Below are 5,214 nucleotides of genomic sequence, written 5' to 3'. Positions count from 1 at the left end.
TAGGTACCCAAGTTTTCTTGGGTCCTTCTTGGTTAGTGTAGTTGGTTTCCTTAGGCACCCACACTTTAGTTGTGTTTTTACCCTTTACAAATGTATTCTTGTTAGTTTGAATCTTTCTTTGAATGCAAGAATAGGCTTTATGTCCACTTTTCCCACAATGAAAGCATGTAGGTTTTTCAATTTTGAAATATTTTGCTTTCACAAAAAAGTTCTTTAGATATTTTTGTTGTTTGCTGGTTTTGTATCCTAATCCGGCTTTATTAAAAACAGCTCTTTGATTGGATAGAATGAGATTTAATTTTTCAGAGCTATGTGTAAATTTCTGCACAATTGGTTTGTACTTGTGTACCTCATTTTTAAGGTCCAAATTTTCTTTAGCCAATTCTTCCTTATCATTTTTAAGGGATTCAACATTTTATGCAAGTGAGGTATTACTATTGAGTAGGAATTTGACTTTTAGATTTAATTCCTTAATGAGTGTTTTTGCCGTTTCATTTTCAATGCTAAGCTTTGAATTTTTATTCTTTAGGTCAATGGTGTTATCATTTTCATAGCTCTCCTTCTCAATCAATAGGTTTTTAATGTCATCCTTTAGTTTTTGATTGGAGGCTTTTAATTCTTTATTTTTTGCTTCTAACATACTACAATCACTCATGAGCTCTTGGAAAGCTTCATATAATTCTTCTAAAGTAAAATCTGTAGTTGAGCTTTGACATACCTCATCGTCGTCGAATGCCATGAAACACAAGTTGGCGGTCTCTTCCTTCTCTTCCTCGGAGGAGGATGTGTCACTATCATCCCAAGTTGCTTTCAACGCCTTCTTCTTCTTCTTTCCATAGTGCTTCTTCTATTGAGGGCATTCGGAGCGGATGTGTCCCGGTCTCTTGCAATCATAACATATGATTGGGTCTCTTTCCTTTTCTTTTTTCTTTTCCCAATCATTTCTCCCTCCAAACTTCTTTCTTGGAAAGGGTTTCTTTCTTCTCATGAATTTTTTGAACTTCCTTACTATTAAACCCAAGTCTTCATCTTCACTTTCTTCTTCACTCTCACTGCTTTCTTCTTCACAAACACTTGAAGTAGCCTTGAGTGCGATTGTCTTCTTCTTTGGCACATCTTCTTCATGTCGCTTCATTGTGAGCTCATGCGTCATCAATGAGCCCAATAGTTGTTCAAGTGCCAATGTGTTGAGGTCTTTAGCTTCTACGATCGCCGTGACCTTCGCTTCCCAAGCTTTTAGCAAGGACCTGAGAATTTTACTCACAAGTTCTGGGTTAGTGTAAGATTTACCCAAATTCTTTAGACCATTTATTATATCAGTGAAGCGTGTGAACATGCATGATATAGTTTCGTTGGGTTCCATCTTAAATAACTCATATTTGTGAACTAGAATGTTCATTTTAGACTCTTTGACTTGATTGGTACCCTCGTGGGTAACTTCAAGCCTATCCCATATTTTCTTGGCGGAAGTATAGGTGGAGACTCTATTGAACTCATTTACATCTAGAGCACAAAATAATGAGTCCATGGCTCTAGCATTGAGTTGAACCATCCTACTATCATTCTCATCCCAATCCTTTTCAGCTTTGGGAACTTGAATGCCATTAACTATGTGATATGGTTCGTGTGGTCCTTTGATTATGACCCTCCACAAGGCATAATCTTGTGCTTGAATAAAAATTCTCATTCTAGTCTTCCAATAGGAATAATTTGTCCCATCGAAGAGTGGAGGTCTATTGGTAGCCCGCCCCTCAGCAGGAACATTGTTGAAGGGTGTTGCCATCTTGATCTTTGGCAAAGACGGTTAGGTCTTCAAGAAATACACAGAGCACCTGCTCTGATACCACTTGTTGCCCAGAGATGGTCACCCAAGAGGGGGGTGAATTGGGTGTCTTAAAACTTTTTGTCTAATTAAAACAAAACACACAAGTGTATGTGCAAAGGTGAAGCTAAAGTTGCAACCACAATCAAACGCAAACACACAAAGATTTATAGTGGTTCGGAGCTTCCACTGCTCCTACATCCACTCCCCAAACACTTTTGGAAATTTCCACTATAATCAGCGATTACAGTACAGTAGTTTTGCGAGTGCACTACCCAACTCGTTGTTTTACCCCGGGCTAACAACGAACCCTACAATCCCCCAATTTAACCTAGGCTTGGGACGCCTATCCCTTGTTCCAAGTCCCTTGATTGGAACAAGCACAATAATCAAATGTTTTACAAAGATTTGAAAGCTCTTAAGAAAGCAAATATATCAATGAAAAACAACAAAACCGGAAGAACCCTTTTTGCCGTTGGAAGCATGGGTGATGGTGGTTCTTCCGATGTGGATCACGTTTGCTTGAATGCAAGCTTTGAATGCCGAGTGGGAGTGAGTAGTTGAGCACGAAATCAGATGGGAAAGCTTGAATGCACTTGATTTCTCCTCTTGAAAACACTAACTCCCTTGAACCTCTTTCTCTTTCTTCTCTCTTGAATGATCTTGTGTTTGGTTGGTGAGAAGTTGTTTAAAGGCACTTAAAAGCTCCCTTTTATAGCCCTACAAGCAATAGATCCGTTAGACACAAAAATATAGCCGTTTGAAATTCAAACAAACCTGCAAAAGTGTGCCAGTCGCGTCCCAGGCGCTCCGGAGACGTCTCCGCTTGAACGCGAGACGTCTCGGCTGTATAAAAATTCTTTTGACGATGTTTGGAGTCGACTCGGCGCTTTACGGGGACATCTTTGAAGAAGAACAGCTTGAATGCTTGTTTTTCTGTTTTTCTGAGAGAGTCGGCTCGGCACTTTACGGGGACGTCTCGGGATGTTTGCGCTTTTTGCATGGGGACGACTCCGCGACGTCGGGGACGACTCCGTAGTTTTATCACCGAAAAACAAGTCCTCTGGAATCCCCTGAGAGAGTCGACTCCGCGCTTTCTGGGGACGTCTCGGGAAGTTTGCTTTTTATGCGTGGGGACGACTCCGCATCCTTCGGAGACGACTCGCGCGCATCCCTTGAAATTGGCCTTTCTGCCGTCTCTGAGAGAGTCGACTCCGCAGAGTCGGGAGTCGACTCCGACCCTGCGAGACGCCTCGCCAGGTGCCGGAGACATCTCCAGACGTGCCAATTCATCCTCTTCGTGCCAGAGACGTCTCTAGGACAAACCGGAGACGTCTCGGCTGTCCCTGATCTGTTTTCTTCATCTCAAAAAATCTTCAAAAAATCCTTGAAAAATATGGGAACATGCCTTGACAATTCTTAACAATATTCTTAGTTAAATACCTGAAATCCTCAAATAAATTGTTAATATAAAGGAAATTATACTCTAGTATTTTGTATTCATCAAAATCCATTAGGGAGTCAACAATGATGCATTGCTACCGCCATAGACTTGAGGGTTTGGTTGTGGTTGAGCTGGTAGCTTACCCTTCTCTTGAGCACTTAAAGCAGTGGTCAGCGTTGTCAGTTGATTTCTTAATTCATCATTGATTTTAGCTTGACCTTGCATGAAAGATTGCAAAGTTTCTTCAAGACTGGGTTTTTGAGGGGGTGCGTGTGCATAATGAGGTTGCGGAGGTGGAGGAGTTGGGTTATATACTTGTTGAGGTTGGTCATTCCTCTACCTAAAATTTGGATGGTTCTTCCATCCAGGGTTGTAAGTACCCAAAAAAGGATTATTGAAAGATTTTTGATAGGTATTCATAACATTGGCTTGATCGTGCAAGACTTCCTTGAATGCGGGTATTGTGGGGCAATCAGTGGTGAGATGGCCAGGCATCTCGCAAATCCTACAACACTCGCTGTTATGTTCTACGGTCTTGACGGATTCAATCCTTCTAAGTTCAATTTCCTCTACCTTCCTAGTAAGGGCTGCCATTTTAGCCTGAATATCATCCTGAGTACTAAGGTTGTAAAGGCCCCCGTGTCCAACGCTAGTAGGCTTAGGTAAAGGTTCATTCACTCTATCCCCTGTATCCCATAATTGTGCAGTCTCTGCGAGAGAGTCTAAATAGTTCCATGCCTCATCGGGTTGCTTTTCCAAAAATAGACCATTGCACATAGTCTCTATAAATTGTTTTAACTGTGGAGACAACCCTTCATAAAAAAAACTAATGGTTCTCCATGTTTCAAACCCATGATGAGGACAAGAGAGAAGCAACTCTTTAAATCTCTTCCAGCATTCATAAAATGTTTCATGATCTTTTTGTTGGAAGTTACTAATGTGCCTTTTCAAAAAGTTAGTCTTTTATGCGGGAAAGAATTTTTTCAAGAATTCTCTTTGCATATCATGCCATGTTCCTAGCGATCTAGGTCTCAAGGAGTTCAGCCACGTTTTGGCTTTATCCTTTAAGAAAAAAGAAAACAAGGTCAATTTAAGGACGTCTTCCGATACATTTGGCACTCTAAATGTGATGCTAATTTCCTCAAAATCCTTAAGGTGAAGATAAGGGTTCTCGGATTCCATTCCATGATACTTTGGTAGCAATTGAATTACTCCTGGTTTGATTTCAAAGTGTCCTACATTTTCAGGAATAATCAAGCATGAAGGTTGACTAGTCCTAGTGGGTGTAAGTATTGTCGAAGTGTCATAACTGGGGGTCTACCTTCATTACCATGGTGACTTCCTACATCATCATCAGCCATCTCACCAGATCTGAGATTTTGCAAAAGAGTTTTAATAATATGATCTAAGGAATTGTCAAAAGTTTTTCGATTCAAACGCCCAGTGTTGTCCCTATTCCAACCTAGCATACAAAATTTAATTAAATTTTTTTAATATTTTTTTTTAAAAAATAAATATAAATATAAGTACCAACTAAAGATACCCTAAAACGACACCCTAAAACAAAAATCTATTCACAATCAAACATGCAACAAAACATTACACCTCAATTTCTAATGTTTTTCTTAAATTTCTAGACAGCTCCTAACTGGTTTGAAGAGGGCACCTAAGCCTCCAATCCGGTCTAATGAACCGAGTTGACCAGGTAAGCTCCCAGGTAAGTGGAGGGGTCACGATGCGTTCGCAAAGGTCCTACTTAAAACCCGCTTGCCTCGAACAGATGAACTGTCTTCCTTATAGGGACAAAGCTTGCCTAGACATCAACTAAGCCACAGAGCGAAATTGGTGCAACTTTCGGTGGTCTTCGTCCTATTGAGCTCGAATGTCCTTAGGGGCCAACGTCTAGTTGATTTTAGTTAAGCTTAGGATATTTATGCAATGGGGTAAT

General features: G+C 40.5%; 1 pseudogene; it reads left to right on the top strand.

The window, feature by feature from the left end:
- Nucleotides 1-4,113: 4,113 nt before the first annotated feature.
- Nucleotides 4,114-4,211, top strand: LOC120106786 (annotated as a pseudogene).
- The last annotated feature ends 1,003 nt before the right edge of the window (nt 4,212-5,214 follow it).

The sequence above is a fragment of the Phoenix dactylifera genome, unplaced genomic scaffold (assembly GCF_009389715.1).
Source record: "Phoenix dactylifera cultivar Barhee BC4 unplaced genomic scaffold, palm_55x_up_171113_PBpolish2nd_filt_p 000632F, whole genome shotgun sequence".
NCBI classification, from domain to species: domain Eukaryota; kingdom Viridiplantae; phylum Streptophyta; class Magnoliopsida; order Arecales; family Arecaceae; genus Phoenix; species Phoenix dactylifera.
The sequence above is the reverse complement of the archived record's forward strand: the minus strand, read 5'-3'. Positions and strand labels throughout refer to the sequence as shown.